Source organism: Bactrocera oleae, chromosome 3 (genome assembly GCF_042242935.1).
Source record: "Bactrocera oleae isolate idBacOlea1 chromosome 3, idBacOlea1, whole genome shotgun sequence".
In the NCBI taxonomy this organism is placed as follows: domain Eukaryota; kingdom Metazoa; phylum Arthropoda; class Insecta; order Diptera; family Tephritidae; genus Bactrocera; species Bactrocera oleae.
The window spans coordinates 14,247,424-14,268,369 of NC_091537.1; the positions used below are offsets into that span (position 1 = coordinate 14,247,424).

Here is a 20,946-nt window from a genome sequence, read left to right on the forward strand (position 1 = left end):
CCGCCTTTTTTTTTTGGAAAAAGACACACGAAGCCATGTCCCGCAAATATGTAGGCTGGGGTAGCATTGCAGTATTGTTTTTGGCCAATAATTCACGAACAAGCAATGAAGTGTGAGCTTTTAATAAACGAACATTGCCAAGCCTATAAAGCACGTTTAACCTTAGCGGCCGCTACAGACAAACTAAGCAATGAATATAGCTATAGAAATTTTTTATCGTAATTCGGGGGCATGTATATCAACATCATAAAAAATGTTGAAAATTGCGCTCTCAAAACCCGGAAAATTTTAGGTTTTTAAATTCCCAATATTTTCTGAACACACCTCGTATACTTGCTAGTAAAAAATTTCTCAGATTTCGCTTTTATTCTTAAACTCTTAAATATTTTGCAGGAAATTTAGTATATAAAATTAATTTGAGATACAGTGTTTAGGTTCAGGCGAGCGACGGTATGAAGTGAAAATTAAAAAATATATTTCAAAATAACGTTATTTTTGCCTAAATTTACTCGCATATACTCGCATTGTGTGATATTTTACTTACTTATACTCTTTTTGACTGGCGGCAACTCTATGTTGTAGTATCTAATAAGTTAATAATTACCGTAAAATTTCTCAAAAGTACTCTAAAATTATTTAAGGTTGTCATATAAGTATTTTTTGGTACCTTTTTTCGGTTTTTCGTTAGTTGGCAACAATATCCCGTAATATTTTGTAATCGAGTGAAAATCGATCGTTAACTTTCCGGTAGGTTTTTTTATATACTTCGATAGCTATAACCCTACACCGAACCAAGTCCTATTCGAGAAATGTCCGTACATTTGCCCGAGAGCTCTCCTAATATCCTTCAGTTTTCGCTGTAGTAATATTTTCAATCTGTATTTTGCTTACGGCTAATTGGCAATTCTAAATACATATGTCTTACTATGAAGTTCTATAAACCATTCGGAAGCCTTACTCTCCTCACGTTTCACACACTTCTTGCATTACTTTTCAATCTTGGTTTTACTTGGACGATAGTTTTGAAATATTTCCATTATATAATCTAGAATCTTAAGCTCGGTAAAGCATCATATCTTGAGCGAACATCTGTTTTATTTTATGAAAAACCTTTCCAGAACGGGACGTAAGTTGTCTTTTATTTGGTGTGATTTGGCAACCCTAGTGTTGCAATCTGGCAACTAACAACTTCATCGTAAAATTTGACATATAATATTTGATGTTATACATACTCAGAACGTTTTGACATACGAGAGCTATTTGTATTGTTTACAGTAACTGCAAATATTCATTTTGGCAAAAAACTGTAATAAAATCTCGTAAATTTTAGCGCGATTTTTTTTTTACAATTTACGACATGGATTAGCACTGCAACATTGCATCGATCAGCTTAATTAAATTTTTGGCGATGAAGCTCTATCAAGCACCAATGTTTATCGATGATATGGTGAATTCAATCAAGTTCGTAAGTCACTGCAAGACAAATTTCGTGAAGTTCGTTCAAAATCAGTTATTGTTCCGGAAACTATTGACGTTGCGCGGAAACTGATATTTCAAGATCGTCATGTGATCTAGCGTGAGATTGAGACAAATATAGGCATTAGTGCGACCAGCATATATTCAATATTGCATGAGTAGCTGCGCGGTTAACCACTTAATTTATTGTTGTTGTTGAAATTGGCATAACGACCGGTTATTAACGCTAATTGATCCATTCTCCCAAAATTTTGCTCTAGAACATGCCGCTCTTCGCCTTATTTCATGAGATGCTGTCTTCCTCTACGATTCTGACTGAGACTTACTAACTATGTTGGGATAAATTCTCAATCACTTATTTTGAATTAAGTATAATTTGTTAGCGTGATCCTACTTTGGATGAGCCATTGAAAGATATCATACGATGACCAGTACGTTTCTTAGAAATTAAAGAAAGTTGCGGTGACCCCTCCCAATTCTAAGTTAGATGATTTTGCACTGACGGTTTCGGCAAGCTCAAAATTAATGACAGTTCTGCCATACATCAGTCTATATAAATATAATTATAAATTCTCGAAGCTAAGTTTAATAATTTGTATACTATTATAATACTTCAAGTTGTTTTTTGTAAAAAAAGAGCGGGAGCCCCTCTTATTACGCTCACATTTACTGGTGATATTAGATTCGCCTTCGCTTCTAATTTCATTACAGCTGCAACACATTTATCTTATCAGAATTTTGGAATTCAGAAATTGTCAACGACGCACACACACATGCACACATACATACATATATACCATATAATGCGTTGCACTTTCAATTGCAAACTATATGGCTTCTACAAAAACAACAAAAAAAGTACCAGCAAACTCTAATTTGGTACGCCCCATTACACTTCAATACGAGTGTCGCTTCGCGTGCAACACACACACATACACGCGCTGCAATTCAACATTTGTTTAGACTAAACACATTTGTAACAATATTTGAAAACTAATTTTAGATGCCTTGAAGTGCAGTGAAACAGTGAAATCAAAATCGAAAACAAAACATAGCTCAACACCGCTAGTACTAGAGTACCCACCAAGCGCAAAGAAAAACAAAGCAATATGGCATCACCTTAGGGTGGCAGACAATGTGCAACTGCAGCGATCGACAGTTGAAATATTTTATACAGTGATTTTTGACGTGTGCGCGTGATTTGTCATTGACATTATTATGAACTGTTCGTGTCAAGCGAGTGTAGAAATATGTCTTCAAATTTATTTGTACGCCATATAAATATTTGTAGGTGCGTATGCTAGCCCTGGAAGAAATTTTTAAGAAATTGCACTTCAGATATATTAAATTTGTGAAAGCGTGAATTTTTATTGTATTTAAAATCTCAGGTATATGGCCACCACTTTTGCCAGCATAGTCGACCTTTCTCGATAATAATATCCTGAAGCTTGATTTCCAAGTAGACAGCGCTAGCTACTTTATCAACATAGACCCGTAACGTGGAAGTTACACAGAAAAGATAGTGCCACGTAGTCAGTTCAGAGAACAATTCCTTGATATGATTTTGTCACCAAAAGTTGAACCCAGTGAATTAATATCTAACCATCTTAACGATTAATGGTAACATTAGATCTATTAATAAGTAAAGTCCTTAACTTCAGCTGCTTGAAGCTATAATACCCTTCACAAGTGCATTTCTCATAGCATTAAAAGGTATAAAAATATCTTTATTTTTTAATTTTGCTAGGTCAGTTTTTATGGTAGCTATATGTTATGGTGCTCCGATCTCCGCGTCGAATTTCTTGACGATATCTTGTCAAATAAAAAAGTTTTCTTTACAAATACTTGATTTTCATCGCCCAGTTTATACGGCGGTTCCGACAAATGAGCAGCATCTTGGGAAGAAAATTGCGTATGCCAAATTTCAGATCGATAATTCCATTCATTCATAATCGAAGAGCTCTTAAAATTTTTCGTCAAAACTGTGAATTTTAAATGTTTACTTTGACAGCTGGTTTGACAGCTATCCCTTTAGGAAATTCTGCCCCTCTCAAATAAAACAACATATATATGAGGCGGATCTTAAAAAAATTAGACCGAGCTTAGATCACTTTCGATGGTAATTTCATAACTCGTAAAGGATTTTAACAATCGGTACCAAATTTTGTACATAAGAACAAGAAGAATGATTATGTCATATTACTGTTTCAAAATAGACAAAAAAGAATTACAACCATTTGTACCTTCGAAAGACCGCCATTTTGGGCCCGAACATCTAGTTTGACAGAACAATTCATAAGTCAAAGTCGAGCATTCATAAAGATGTCGAAACGACTTTTAACAGTATATGTATTATACCTGATATATGAAATACGGTTCCAAATATGCATTTTTTTCTGTAACCTGTTTTTTAGCCACATAACCAATATAATTATTTCTGCCTTTCTGGTGGAACTAATTTTCTGTTACATGAACATATTTCGTTTGATTCGGTACCAATAATTAATGAAACCGCTTTTTATATTTCCTAGTCCACGTTTGAGGTTAATTTTGAGTGTAATCATTACGAAATTTTGAATCGAACCGAATACTAAGATCCGAACGCAATTCAAATTTTCTTGCAGATATATCGAGATATGTTCTAACAAAAGTTTGGTTTATACAATATATATTAGGGTGGAGCGAAAAAAATTTTATTTTTTTGGCTTAGCTTGGGGGTAAAATCTTTAGATTTAAATAAAGAAAATTTTTTGACCAAAAAAAAAATTTTTGTTTTTTAACATCTACCTCTAGATAGCGTTTAAAACTGAATTTAAACGAAATTTCGAGTTAAAATTTTTTTTTGGACAAAAACAAATAATTTTTGGTTTAAACTCTTCACGTTTATATAAAATATACCGAATTTGACGGTTTTTGACTCAAGATTTATTTTAACGCTTAAGGAAAGCATGTAGTCATTTAAGACTTTTTTAAAACTCCAATAATGATCACAAACAATTTTTTAAATTGATAAATTTTAATTGGCCAGAAAGAGGACTCTCCACAGCTTCTAGAACACGTATCAAAAGTTTGTTACGAAATAAAAATTTTAGCTCGGAAAATTTTTCTTTAAAACCTCTAGATGTTAAAAAAAAAACAAGTTAATTTTTTTTTGGCCAAAAATTTTCTTTTTTTAAAAACTACTGATTTTTCCCAGGCTAAGCAAAAAAAATTTTTTTTTTCGCTCCACCCTAATATATGTATATACTTTTTTTTATCTTATTAAGTTTTATTTGCACTTATATGGTATAATATTTTTTTAAATTTAATTTGAATTTGGTTCCTACAAGCCCTACCCTTATATGTTATATATATACACATCTAAGATCGCGGCAGCTACCTAGTTGTCAACAGCCTGCCTTCACGTTAACCTCTAGACAGCAATCGGCAACAACAACAAAAATAACATACAATGAATTTGACAACAAAAGATCGAATTTTATAAAATTGAGTTTCTTCTTCCGTGTGCTGCATTTCCGTCCACTTGCAACCCCCTGTCGGCCCACTATCAGCTTACTGCGCGCCGCCACATTTTCTAATTGCTTTTAAAATGTTTCACTTTATATAAATAATTGCATTTTTGACATTTTCTTGAACGTACAACAACACAGCACAGCACAACAATAGCTGTAGCTTGCTCCCCAAAGAAAAAATCCCTACGATCAGTCAGTCACTCACTGAGGTTTTTTTGAGGCTTCTGCTATTTTGAGTGCTCAATGTGTGTTGTGGATTTTCCAAATGATTTTCAAAGCTAAATTGAGGCAGATTATGGTTGTGCGGCAAGCCACCCCCTCACACTGTCACACTGCCGAGTTGCATGGCACCGCAGGGACTTACAACCTAATTGCCACGGTGCGTGGTGCAGTGTCGGGCGGCAAATGCTTTTGGTTAATTTTGGAAATGCTGACTGCGGCATAGTTTGAAAGTCACTGCCATATTAATTTAATTTATGTCTGCCATTTATTGTTTTCTAAATTGATTTGGAACGTGCCATATTGTTGCATTATAAATTTATATATGCAACTTGCAACAAAGCCGCCCACAATACCAACCATACGTTCACGTCTACTCCTACACCCTAATCGCCAACACCCGCTTCTCGCTCTCTTTCCCTCTCGCGATCTTTTAATGACTTAAAAATCTTGAAAGTCGAAAGCGTAAAGTAATTAGACATTCCATAAGCACAAAATTTATATTCACACTCTAATCGAATTTATTGAAATCACAAATTTTTATTTGCTACTAAAATAGGCGACACTTCGTTGTGGCTCTATGGCTGTATGAAGAATCAAAATCTTCAATGCAAAAATATCGATTTTCAATAGAAATTAAAAATTATGTGAACTTTGCTCATTTACGCCATTAACGGTGACAAATTTAATACTCATATCGTTGTGTGCCAATTTACGACTGTCAGCCGAATGTATGGTATACGTATAAGGAAGCAGGCGGATCGAAGTTGATCTGCTGAATTCAATAAAATATCAAAAAGCCACAGCCATAAAGTATGTACGTACCACCGCTCTTAAGTACTCAACGATAATTAGCTTAAAAACGAACGACAATAATATATTGTTGTCAATCTAAAATACTTTTTTTTAGAAGGGTACCAAACCGGTCGTGGACTTTGTCTAGGAATTGTCTAAAAATCTCTTTGCAAAACCATCAATACGCGACATTAGGCTTCGTTGTCATTCATACGAATTGTAGTTTAAAATTTCTCCGCTTGGAACAGTGTTCCCATCCACAGCTGCCGACGTTTAAATAGTGAGACCGAAGCGATGTTATCAGCTGTATTTCTATGTTCAACAAGATATTTTATATCGTTATTTACATGTTATTTTATTCAGTTGTACCCGAATTTCGGAAATATTAAATCCAGAAATAAATAACGTTACAAACTAAGATCCCTTTTGTTCAGCAAGTCACTTCGACCCCTTTAATAAATAAAAAATACTCCTTTTGGCTTTTCCCTATATTTTACGCATCCAGTCCAATCATTTTTCTCACCTTTCTATATAGATAGTCGACTTTTGCGAGAACTTCAATAACTAGCGAGGTAGCTCCCTTCTCTTGATTTCAAGTTTGTAGGATCTCAGAAATGGTTTTATCATTCAATCGAAACTTTATTTGATAAATCTTTCTTTGCCTATCTTTCTCTCTTCTCCCACTCTGCCTCCGTTCCCCTTATTCTTCATCTCTTACCTTTCTCATTCTTTCTCTCTCTTTCTTCCTTTTGTACTCCTGCTACAGAGTATAATAGGTTTGTTTCCCAAACGGTTATTTGTATAACCTAAAAATATATATATATACATATATAAATGATTAGGATGAAGAGACGAGTTGAATTCCGAATGATTGTCCGTCCGTCCGCTATCCGCGAGAACTTGAGTAAAAATAAAGATATCTTAATGAAACTTGGTACATGTGTACCTTGGTAAAAAAGTAAGGCCGAGTTCGTAGATGGGCATAATCGGACCACTGCCACGCTTAAAAAACGCCATTAACCAAAAATCTAAAAAAATACCTAAACACTAAACTAAGATATAAACCTGTTATTTGGTATAGGGGATAGCAGTAGCAAGGAGCACCTCTGAACAAAAATTTTTCAAAAACTGAGCGTGGCTCCGCTTTCTTAGCTTAATGTACATATCTTTTAAACCACTGAAACTACAATAATCAAGTTCGCTTAGGATAAATTCTATAAGAACCCTTCCCAACAGTGTAAGAATGGATGAAATCGGATTATAACTCCGCCCTCTGCCCACATAATGATTTTGTTAAAAACTACTACTAACCAAATGAAAATGGGCGGATTCGAACTAAAATCACGCCTACTTTCCATGTAGTACAATTTTGTTTCCATATGATTCCTTCACTTTCCAGTAAAAAATTCAATCAATCAGGATAAAACTTTGAACAAATAGTGCCTTTGAGGTATCCTAGCACGTTGGAAGGGTATACCTATAATGTTAGGTTACACCCGAACTTAGCCCTTCCTTACTTGTTCTTTATATCTTTTTTCCTTTTTGCCTCTATCTCTCTCTCTTTCTTCATTTGTTTCTCTCTGCCCACTCTCTCTCTCTTTCTTCATTTGTTTCTCTCTGCCCGCTCTCTTTCTCTCTGTCTCTTTCTCCTCTCTCTGTGTGTCTCGCTCTTCTCTCTCTCTCTGCCTCTTTCTCCTCTCTCTGTGTGTCTCTCTCTCCTCTCTCTCTGTATCCCTCTCGCCCATACAAAGGAATGCTTTGAGTTCAAAATTGCCACTCGGAGTATTCACGGCTTGATTAATATTGTCAAAATTTTGAGTGCATTTATCATATAAAAAAGACTCTCGTAAATTCCCATCACCATTCGGATATGGTCTCAATATTTGTAAGACTTGGATAACTTTGTTCATCCTTAAATATTTAACAACGAATTTAGTCTGTTTACGCTAAGATTCGGAGCTTTCGGTATAGTACGAAGACTCGTAAAACCATATTCTTTCATTTCCACAGAATTAAGAGCTTTCCTTAAACCTGTCTTAGCAGTTTTTGCTGAGTGCGCAAACGACATTAATTTGCCAACAATGACCGAACATAGATACTCTTATCTCTTTAAGATACAGAAGCCTCTACTTATGCTTTAATCGTGATTAAAGTGATTCGTTTTGCATTCTTATCATCATAAGAGCTAATTTTATGATCATTTAATTGCGTTAGCATTTGCTGATAAGATAATTCTGCGGTTAACCGCTTTTATGACTCGTTCGAGCTGACTTGAAGTGCGCCTGAAGCCATCAAAATTAGAAGAGTTGATCAATGCTTGTGAATTAGGTTGAATGAGAGAGTGGTGAGGGAATAAAGTATTCGAGCAGCATATATCTTTAAATTCATAATTTAATGGTAAGAAGATTTTTACGCTTTTGACTTCTAATAAAGACTTCACATTTAATATCTTGCTGTGCAGCTCCCTTTAAAAATCTCGACAAAATTTCTTTCTTGGCTACATTGTAATTATCCACTTTAGGGAATCATTACATCCCATGTCAATAATTTAGAGAAATTTTGGGGTTGAAACACTCCCGAAAGTGCAGTTTATTGACCTTCGCTTGGAAGAGTAACAAAACGCAATTTAAGAAAGTTCAATTGTCATGTCAAACGGGTGGTAATAATGTACGAATATATATGTACATATGTATTTTGTATGCTTGTAGATACTTTGTATATATCGTAGATACTAATACAAGAACATGCAGCGCGAGTGCAAATCGGGAGGGAAGGATTTGCTGCATCTCGTCTCTCGCAGACAGATGGTTGTGCCGCCCAACGAAATGCGTCGCAGCTACATGAGAAAAGCGTATAGTGTGGGAGGCGGGGAGGAAATAGCGGTGTCAGGTGATTTGTTCGACTAGTAGTTGAATTAGAGCTAGTCGAAGTTGCGTTGCCTTAAGAGTCTTGCAGCATTACGCAGTGCAGAATTTTTAAATCAAACATTGACAGCTGCGTCTTATGAAAAGTGAAGGAATAAGTAAGAATAATAGTACACATTTTAGTGCTTCAGGTGATATAACTTTTCAAAAGCGACTAGAATTTTCAATCCGACGCAGTATATATACTCATGTAGGCTTACAATTCAATCAGAACTACAACGACTGCTTTTTTTGCTAGTTCACAGGACATCTCTACCCTGGGCCAACAAGATTTCGCAATCGCACAAATTCTGGTAGTGGACTAGCGCTTACTGAACTCACGTAAGATCCATAGCACAACGGAGAACCAACTCGTTTACAATCCAAAGAAGTTGATGCTCTCTCTGACAAAACCTCATTAGTTTTGCAGTTTCTGGCTTACATTTATTAGGTTAGGTCGGAGGGATGTGCTTGTTTACCCTGGATTTTTAAAAAAATCTACACCTATATCTTGTCATGATTTTCTGTACTTGGTGGAAGTGTATTATTTTCTTTTTTTCTGAAAGATTCAGACACTGTTCCATGCATGCGATATTAAATCATTATAAAGTACCGGTCCCGGTCCAATGTTTGTGTTCTATTGAATGCGGTCTCACCAGAACGAGAAAAGGTCAGAGCTCCGCTGCCTTTTTGCGTTTTACTACTGGATGGCTAAACTTCACGTGACCATGGTGAGCGTTGATCAACTACGATCATTTGTGGAATCACAATATCTTTGGTAAGAATCTACAAGATCGTTACGTCTACTAAACGGATAAACCTGTAAATCGTAGGAGGTCTATGGAAATATTGGTCCTTTCCATAGTCGTAGGTTATTTTAACTGATTATTACCCAATCGGTGTCTATGCGGCATTGCATTGCGGCTTGCAGGGTCGAGATTAAATCATTATATCTCACATCTTCGCACATCTAGGTGAATATGAGGTTTCACAAAGGACGGTATTTAACAGTCTAAGTGTGATTCCCTGCGTGGAGTTCAGCCATGGACCTTCACCTAATCCAATTCTTATGAAAAACGAACACGATGTGATCATTTCACTGTATTTTATAGCGAAGTTGGAGAGAGATTAGAGAGAATAGTGCTTCTGCTTGACACTCGGAGATTATTATTTCGGTACCTCCTCATTTTCTTCAACCTTATCTAATTCCAGCTAATCGGGTAGTACATATACATATCTCTATTCAACCCCGAAGTACTCGAATATGTTAGTTACCAATACAAGAATAATTAGATCGCCAATAGGTCAATGCTTGGCAAAATAAAACCTGGGTCAATGGCCTTTTCTTTTCCATAGAACTCGTTTACGTCGGACTACTTGTCCTCCCACTTATACAGTATCAATCCGGACATACTAGACCTATATATGTGCTGTATGCAAAGAGTCTCCTCATGGCAATTATATTGATAATATTTCTTTGTTTTTTTTTTTTTTTGTTTTGGAAAAAAACTATTCAGTAGTAGCGCCCGCTCAGACCGCCCATCGACACCTCCCTTCTCGTTAGCACTTAGCACTCACTTCATTTTCTTTCCGTTTGACTGCATAAATTTCAAATAAATTAATCAAATATTTGCACAACAGCTTCCTGCTGTCATAATTATGCATTAATACGCAAACATATTGACTTTGCCACTTGCCGCATTCCATTTGCCACCCACACTGACACACACAAGCGTGTTGTGTTGCGAATAAAATTGGCGGAAGTGTGTGCGGCATGAGGCAATAATATTTACATAAGTCGCCATAAATGCACAAAATCATTTCATAAATGGCAATAGATGAAAGTGTGTAAACATAACGCCTTCCTGCTAACCAGCCACGTGCCACACTTTTCATACACTGCCTACGAAAACACTTCCCTTTCAGACGACTTCCTTCCGCTAGCCAGACCGGCGGCGCATTTGCATTATCCTTTTCGATATCCTTTTTGGGCGTACAATATTAATAAAGTTGAATTACTCATAAAATTATAGCAACACCAGAGGCGCTGGCACGCACCCCTCACCACTGCTGCTGTCGTGAATTGTTGTTATCGAGTTTAACGGATGGAGTGGCACATACTTTTCCGCTTTCCACTTTGTTCGCACATTGTCAAGCGCCGCGATTTCCAATCACTTCATCAAAACAACCCCACGAATTATGAAATTATTTTTCATAACGTGAATATTAAGCGTTTTGTGTGTGCGTGTGTGTATGTGCGCCGCTGTGGCAGGATATGCGGCGCAGTGAACATGAAGCGTGTGACCTTGTTGTTTTTTTGTTGTTGTTGTGATTGTTTTACTGTTGTTGTTATAATTGTTGCTGTTATTACTTGTTGTTGTTGTTGTCATTTTTATTATTGTTGTTGTTGTTATTTTTTGGTGTTTTTGTTGCTGTTGCGATTTTTTAATGTTAGTTTTTATTGTTGTTATTATTTTTCGATGTTGTTATTTTTGTTGTTATGTTTGTTTTTGTTGATATTTAATTGTTGTTGTTATTTTTTTATTGTTGTTGTTATATTTGTTTCTGTTTTTATTTTTTGTATTTGTTTTTTTTTCTTCTTGATATTGTTGTTGTTGTGCTTGCTATGTTCACTCTCGCACCATGCCACATGTCACATGCCTTGTATGCCACCGTTAACCAGAAGTCAACTACTTGTCACACATACACACACACATACATACAGCGACTGAGCACCCTTATAAATGTATGAATTTTTGTTGCTTTCAACAGCGCATTATGATTTTTAGTTTCATTGTTATTCTTGTTATTGCCATCATATTCAATTCATAATGCTGCTTTTGTTGTTTTTGCCACACTGAGCTGAGGGTTGCTTATTGCAGCCGCGTGCCGCTATTTAGTGCCCACTTGCATATTACACATTTCCATATTTTCTATGTCATGCTGACAGACAGACAGACAGACTGGTAGATAGACGGTATGAAGTAGAGACATAAGCGGAGGCACAAGCAGATGGACATAGAGTCGCGCATTTTAGACATGGGTCCTTATGAACGTTGTTGTCGATATTAATATTTATATTTGTATGAGAGTGCGTGTGTTTGTTAACACAAGGTGGTTGGTTGGTTGTTTGGCCAAGGTTTCGCTAGTGGGGTCTCGCTTATTATCCGCTTTATCCTGTCATCACTTACACGCGCGACGCCGCTTTCCTTGAGCATTCCTACACAAAGCATATGTCTGTATGCATTTATGTGTGTGAATTTAAGTTATAATAGTTGATTTTTATCATCTTCGGCGATGATGTAATTTTCCGGTAAATATATGCATTTAGTTGATATACAACAAATGTAATCATTCTTTAGTAACTAACCCCGGAAGTAGGCTTGAAATCGTATGCAATCTCGTCGGAAGTTATTTGTTTGGAGTTATGAAACTAAAAATAATCTCTAAACGGTCTAAATAAGTGTCTAAGTAAGTGTGTGCATAGTTACATATTTTTAAAAGCAAATTATTTTTATGGCTTAGTTCGCTACTATGGGCAGAGGCATGCGGCAAACTAGATACCCATATAGCATTTTTGGCAATATTGCAACATATTGACTAGTATACCCGTACTTTTAGTATGCTATTTTTTTCCTACTAGTAATAAGACCTCCTGGACAGTTCTTCATTAGGTTCCAAAAAGTAGCTACGAGTATTTTGCTTCCAAAATTTTTCCAATTAAATGATTAATTTTGATTGATTGCTGGTCGCAAGAAAGCCGCAATGTTAGCGACAGCACTTACAGTTAGGCCTTCATTAGGTTAATCGTGAACTTATGTAATTCCCAACTAAGCATCATTTAACTACGTCGTATATATAATAAAATTCCTAACTTTATGCCACCCTAGTCTGCCAAACTCTTTGAGATTGGAAATTTATAAGCCGCGGAAGATACCCCCTCTTAACTGACTGAAAGCTGAACATTCGCAAAGGTAGTGCTCTAACGTTCCATCATGCTTCTCTCCTCGCTGCATTCTGCCAATTCCGCTCTACCAAGTTTCTGAAGTTCACTGTTAAATATCCTCTTATGACCACAGAAATGTTACTCAGTTCTCTCTTTACTAAAAGTGGCTGCCTTCTGGATTGTTCGCTGTTAAAACTATCTCAAAGTAATTTTCTGGTACGTCCAGCGTTAGTAATCTGAAGTGTTCCATCTATACCTGTAGTATATGACTGAGTACTCAGATGATGTAAACCAATTAAAGTCGATTGATTATAACACATAACTTAACGCAGTGGGCTTTTGTGTTGGCGCAAAGAGTCGCCTAAACGTTTGCTTTGCTGTTAGCAAGTTAAAAGACGTGATGTTTAAAGCAGCATCCCATTTGACCCACAATCTCGGCCTGGAGTATATAATTGTAGGCATTTAGTCTGAAGCTGCCTTTTGTACGGATTCTCTTTCTGCTCTGGTGGATCAAAAATACATTGTTTTTCTCTCACCATTCCCGTTTGCATTACCAATCTAGTTCGAGTTCTGTAACAAAATCGAGTATGATCCCTTTAACTTTAAACAGTGTAACTTAACCTAATATGATGGATTTTAACTTAAAGCTTCGAGTAAAAGCTCACATTACCCGCATGTTAATCCTACCACAATTGTGTGGCCGCACAAATCGTTTCAAACCATAATGTGTTTTAAGTTCTATGCGCGAATTTGTAATTAGCTTGCTACCTTGACCTGCAGTTTCAACTTTTGTGAGCAGTTTCTTCATTCAAGTAATGCAATCGAAAGTTTGACTTTTGCTTAAAGGGTTAGGCCAGTCTAGACCCGTCAAACAAGACTTTTGACAATTTATTGTGGGAGTAGGAAAAAAATAACAATTTTCCGGTATTTCAGTGCACAAAAATATTTTATTTTGACTTTTTAATAGAAATTGACGGCTATTGGTCCTATCTGGACATCAAATCTTTTGATAGGGCCTCGACGGACGACGTTGATTATAGCAGCGGTATCCATATTTTGAGATATCGCTCTGAAATTTTACACTCGTCCTTTTCTCACAAAGAAGCTGCTCATTTGTTGGAACGGTCGATATCGGACAACTATAGCATATAGCTGCCATACAAACTGACCAATCAAATTCAAGTGCTTGTATGGAAAACCTTTTCATTTGGCGAAATATCTTCACGAAATTTAGCATGAATTTGTGCCTAAGGCAATGATGCAATACGCGAAAAAATTGTTCAGATCGGATCACTATAGCATATAGCTGCCATACAAACTGAACGCTAAGAGGCAAGCACTTGTATGTAAAACTTTTTAATTAGATAAGACATCTTTACGAAATTTGTCATGAGTTATTAATCAAATCAATAGAATAATATCTGAATAAATTTTTTAAATAGAACCACTATAGCATATAGCTGCCATACAAACCGATCGATCTTGTATAGAAATTTTTTTTATTTGTAAAGCGTATTCTAGCTTCGGTACAAGCAAAGTTAACATTTTTCCTTGTTTTAATTTTAATTATATGCAGCTTTAACAGTGTTTACATAAAAAATTAATTTTTTACTTCTTTTTTATCGTGTGAGTAAGTCGGCGGCATTTGCAGGCGGTGCTCCTCTGCATTTATGCGTTTTCTATTGAATTTCTGGTGATTAATTTGATTGTTGATAAATGTGCTGCCGTGCCGCATGGCAGCAACAGTAGTTGTTAGATGTAGCAACAGCAGCGGCGTGGCAATAGCTGCACCTTGCGCTCCGCACACTCCCCGCGCACTCACACAAGTATGCGTGCGCTCTACGGATGGAGCCCTTGGAATATGTACTAGGCATTCGAAGCAGTTCAATGCCACTATTAATATTGTTGTCATTGTTGTTGTTCTTATTTGGTTGTTGTTGCTGTTGCATTGCTATTTTTATGATTATAGTTCATTATCACCGCCACCGTCATTGCCACTGTCAGCCGTCAAGCGATCACAAATAGAATGGCATAGCACAGCAGAGAAGGAACTTACAGTTTATCAGCAGTCGAGCACAGCAACAACCAGTCATCCAACGATCGATCGCTTAGCGGCTGGGCATTGTAGCTTGTTGCAGCAGTCAGCAGTACAATTGTTGCATTCATATGTAATTGTTTGTGGTAGACACTTTGTAGATTTTCGCTCGTAAAATCTTGGCCACATACTGGGCCTCCGGTGTTGGGAGGCTTCATAATTGCTGTTGATGTTGTTGGCTGATGTTTGGTTGTTGTTGTTTTCTATGTTTTTGTTATTGTAATTTTTCTGTGTTGTTGTTTTTCAGTTATTATGTTGTTGGTGGTGTTGTTGTTGTTTTGTATGCTCTTATAATTTTCCTGTTTTCCTGTTGTTGTTTTACAGTTATTACATTGTTGCTGTTGTTTTTGTTAATTTCAGTTTTATCATTGCTGCTGTTGTTGCTTTTCTGTATTGTTGTTGTGTGTGTTGTTTTCTCAGCAACTTTCAACGCCTCAAGTCCTGCGCACCTACTACAATTACTGCCACCTTTCCAGCCCATCTCATCCATACACACACACACACATGCACTCGCTATTTCCACTGCTTATTGCTATCATTTTTCGATTTTTATGACTTTTAATTGATGTTAGTTTTTCCATAATTTATGTATTGTCGGGGGAAATTTTTATAGCTTAATTTCTAAACCTTTTTAATTGCTTATGTTTCCCTTGAAATATTCCCAAGGCACTGTGCTGCCATATTAACTATAAACAAACTTGCTTTTAATTTCACCAGAACGCAATTACAGCCATGTATGGTGGCATGATGTGTGTGTGAAAAATGCGTGAAAATGTTGCATGACATTTATTGTTGCCGGCTGCCAGTTGCTGCTGTTGTTGCTGCTGTTGCTGTGTGGTGCAGTCTCTAATTTTGGCCCTTGCTTGTTACTCACTGCATCAATGTTTGAAATCGTCGGTTTATTTTCACTAATATTGATGTGTTTTGATGGAATTTTGATTTCTTGTTTCTTGTTGGCGATTTTATGTTTTGTTTCTGGAAAATTTTACGATCAAAATGTGGCCACCAAAGTTGCGGTTTTGTTTAATATGAAATATTTTGATGTCTTCATTATTTTGTGGTGCTTGAAATATACCACATATTATATATATAATGTGCTTGTATGTTGAAACAATTTTTATATAAAATTTTGGGCGAACGAAAAATGAACCGAGTAAATTCGAATGCCGCGGTACTCAGCGTTTTGTTCTAGCAAATATATTTTAATTTTTTATTTGTTCGGCAAAATTCAATCTTATTTTTCGTTAGAATTTTCATCGAGTTTGATACATCGCGTATAGCTAGCTCTCTACTTTTCGTCATAATTTTTTAGTACGATTTATCTTTTACTTCAAAATAGTTGTTGGCATTGACGTTTATCATTACAATTCCACGTGCAAAAAATCAAAGTATTTGATGCTTGAAAATCGTCGATTGTCAATTAGTGACCTTTAACGCGTCGAGTCTCGATTAGTGTCAAAATCACGATAACACACCATGTCATACTGCATTGGTTCTTCGCGTTCTTTTTTTTTTTTTGTCGAAAACTGGACTCATATCATTCCGTAACTAACGTATTCGCTTGATTTGACTCCGTCGGGCTATTCAGCAAACTTAAAAGTCCAACACAGGTACGCCGTTTTGACATGATGGAGCTGATAAAAATCGAATCGAAAAAGGTTTTGAAGGTTATGCCGAAAAAAGACTATTGCGACTGCTTCGAACACTGGAAAAAACGTTGGCAAAAGTGTATTTTGTTGGACGAGTATTATTTTTGAAGGGAATGAAATTGGTTTATTTTTTGAACAAATAAAGAATTTACGCTATATAAACAAAATCAGCTTACTTTTTGATCACAATAGTATCTCATGAGCTTATTTACCGTTAGCTGTGAGTTTTATAAGTACGTCTTTTGCAGGCTAGACATAACTAAAAAATATGTATGCTCAATTATACGTGCACCCTCTAATTGAAACATACGAATTTTGTAGCTTGACTGTTATTATTTTTCAATTAATCGTTTTATTCAAACAACTCACTTTTGGCTCTCTTCATCTGCTTGGAAAAATTTTATATCCACATATTAAATATGCTGGATTTGCAAGCCATCTACTGCTTGCCCAAATCCATAAGTTTAGCTTCCAGCAACTTCTCAAAGTCTCACATTTCTACCTCTCTTTGTTTGGTCTACAAATGCGCCTGTCTTCTCAACTATCAATAACCCAGAACCATACTATAGGCAGCTAACCCGATAGTCTGGTAGCAGTTATGCGACTCACTTTTATATATGTACAGACACTCTAAAATCAGCGGTATTTCGCAAAAATATTTGGAGTATAGTTTTATTATACAACAACAACACGTTGATTCATAACTACTTTTCATAGCCGATAGTTGTCGTAGGAGTAGAATGCTAATGCCTTTAATTTACGTGGCGAATTCCAAGAAAGTCACATGGTAGCAAACAAACTGTTTGGTCAACGAATAATAATTAGTTTAGACTTTGAGTAAAATCATCTGATTAGAAATAAAGCAATAATATTATAATTATACATAAATGATAAGCGTGACGAGCTGAGTCGAAATATCGCTCTTAAATTTTTCACACGACCTTTTCTCACCCAGAGCTGCTCATTTGTCAGAACTGCCGATATCGGACAACTATAAAATATAGCTGTCATACAAACAGATTGATCGGAATCAGCATAAATATTTATATTTGTATACCTTTTTTTGCTATAACAAATGCGCCTGTTCAGGGTATTATACAATAGCTTTGGTCCAGCCAAAGTTAAGGTGTTGTTTTTTTTTTTTTAAACTATAATTTTTCGTTAAATTGGTTTAATATAACCGTTTTTTTTTTGAGGAATGATTTTATATTATATTATACAATATATGTATATATAGTTGTATATGTATTGAAAGAGATATTGGACAAATACTAAAACCTTTTGGCATTTCAAAAACTAAGATCTTTTTTGTCAATTAAATCAAATATATAACAACAATAAATCAAAAAATCGTATTCCTTTAGAAATTAGAAAATCTGAATATTTCACATCGGCGCATAAATAAACATATATTAATATATATACATACATACATGTACATTAAAGAATTTTATATACTTCATATTAACTGACTTCCTCTATTATTTTCCCATCATTACTGCATAAGATTTACTTTTTTATACTCTCGCAACCTGTTGCTACAGAGTATAATAGTTTTGTTCACCTAACGGTTGTTTGTATCACCTAAAATTAATCGAGTTAGATATAGGGTTATATATATATAAATGATCAGGATGAAGAGACGAGTTGAAATCCGGGTGACTGTCTGTCCGTCCGTCCGTCTGTCCGTCCGTCCGTGCAAGCTCTAACTTGAGTAAAAATTGAGATATCTTTATGAAACATGGTAGACATGTTTCATGGTACCGTGAGACGGTTGGTATTGCAGATGGGCGTAATCGGACCACTGCCACGCCCACAAAACGCCATTAATCAAAAACAAATAACTTGCCATAACTAAGCTCCGCAATAAGATACAAGACTGTTATTTGGTACACAGGATCACATTAGGGAGGGCCATCTGCAGTTAAAATTTTTTTTTAAAAAGTGGGCGTGGTCCCGCCTCTAATAGGTTTAATGTGCATATCTCCTAAACCGCTAATGCTATAATAACAAAATTCACTGGAAGCAAATGTTTTTAGCACTTCTATTGACGGTGTGAAAATAGTTGAAATCGGGTGGCAACTCCGCCCACTCCCCATATAACGGTACTGTTAAAAACTACTAAAAGCGCGATAAATCAAGCACTAAACACGCCAGAGACATTAAATTTTATCTCTGAGATGGTATAAGATGACTTTATAGGAACCGCGTTCAAAATTAGACAGTGGGCGCGGCACAGCCCACTTTTAGGTGAAAACCCATATCTTGAGATCTGCTCAACCGATTTCAACCAAATTCGGTGCATAACGTTCTTTTCATGTTTCTATGCCATAGTGCGAAAATGGGCGAAATCGGACTACAACCACGCTTACTTCCCATGTAACACCATTTTCAATTTCATCTGATTCTTTCACATTCCACTATGCAAATCAGGTAAAAATGATTATATCGGGGTAAAACTTTGCGTGAATAATGCAATTAAAGTATGCCACCTTGCGGCCAAAAATTGTCTAAATCGAACCAAAACTGTTCAAACCCCTAAGTACTAAATATGTGGACCCCAGTGCCTATAGTTGACCTTCTACCGAATATCAGTCAATCCACAAAGAAATCTCAAACGAGTATACCATTTGACCTTGCGAGAGTATAAAATGTTCGATTACATCCGAACTTAGCCCTTCCTTACTTGTTTTTATATGAATTTTGTAAGTATAATATATGCTTATGTACGTATGTAGGTATGGCAGTAGAAAGGTTACTTAAAATGATGGATAAATTTAAAGTAATAAAAATTAGATTTACGATCGTACCTCTAAGGACACGTACAGCATTTTACCTCAATATATACACAAACTTACATACACATGTGCAAATGCTATGTATTTATATGCATACATATATTTGTAACATACCTGCATCAAAGATTTGAAGGAATCAAAGTAATTTCAAGGCGCAACGGTGTTAAATGTGTACCTCCTCAATTGGCCATAAGTAAATCTTAAATTGCTGTAGTTTTTATTTTAGTCTTTTTTTTTTTTTTTTTTTTGTGTTTTTGTTTGTTTTTTGCTTTTGACATTTTCAATTGCCGTTTTCATCAATGAATGAAATAGCGCCACAGACAATTGGCGACAATATAATCGATTAACTTGACAGAAATTATTAAGGTATGCGAGCATAACTGATTGGGTAAGGGATTTCGGTTTTAGATTGGCTACGTATATTGCATACATATACCAAAAAAAGGCCGAAATAGACAACAACAAGCATGTGAAATATGCGTATGCATATGCACCTTTATATGTGTATGTATGTGTGCATGTTCGTATACATATGCATTCGTTAAAATCCTTCGTCATTGATCCTGCTTTGCGCATGTGCAACTGTCTTCTAGTAGTGTTGTTGTTGTTAAGCATATGTGATTTTCAGTTGGACACTTTTTAATTTGCCTTAGTTTCTTCTTCGTTTAATTTTCGGCAGTCTACAGGTATAGGCGACATCGCTGTGGTTGTTGTTGTTGTTAGTATTACTATTTTTTTTTTTGATTTGCCACTCACCTCATTTTTCTGCCGTCCGCACTTGTAGTGGCTCTGCTAGCGGCGCAAACACGTGAGGCGCCAGCGGCGGTCTATTTGTGATAAGCGAATTTAATTTATGTTGTTGTCTATTTTTTTTTTCAGTTTTTGTTGTTTTTTGCTTGTTTTAAAGATGCACAGCAAAAATAAAAATCTAAATCACAATTCAACGGTTTGCTGGGCTCATAATATTTTTTTTTTTTTGTTATCAAACACTTTCTCTCGGCTTCGATTATATTTTTCGGACAAGCGAGAAATTGTGGTCGCCAGCGAAAAGAAGCAACTGTTCTAGCTGGCTGCAGACAGCGCCGATTTGTGAGATTTCATAAATTTGAAGTGAAAATCGATAGCTTGCAAGCAAAAAAGTATATATGCACGTTACGGTAAATACAAGTATATATGTATGTAACCATATATGTACATATGTATGTGTTAATTTATGTGTGCATGTATATACATAACTATGTGTCAATGTATGTATGTAGGTGAGTGTGTGTGCAACGCTGGTCGCTACCAAAATATTTAAGATCATTGCAGGATCATACTGTAATTTCGTCCTTTGTGTACGTGGTCAAAATTCAGCAGGTGCATATGGTCAACTTTTCTGTTTGTATATCCATATATACATGTTTATAATACAGCTGCATTTTGCCTTTGAAAATTTATTCAAATCGGAAGTGCTAGCCTGGATCGTGACTGACATTTTTGAAGATCAACAAAATAAAAACTGTTACTTTATTTAACTGATCTTAACACTTTGACCTTAGACTATAACCCAA

General features: G+C 35.8%; 1 protein-coding gene across 2 annotated transcripts in view; it reads left to right on the forward strand.

Annotated features, from left to right (window-relative positions):
• The window catches only part of salm (spalt major), a 237,684-nt gene that overhangs the window by 140,710 nt on the left and 76,028 nt on the right, over nucleotides 1-20,946 (forward strand). The window lies entirely within an intron of this gene.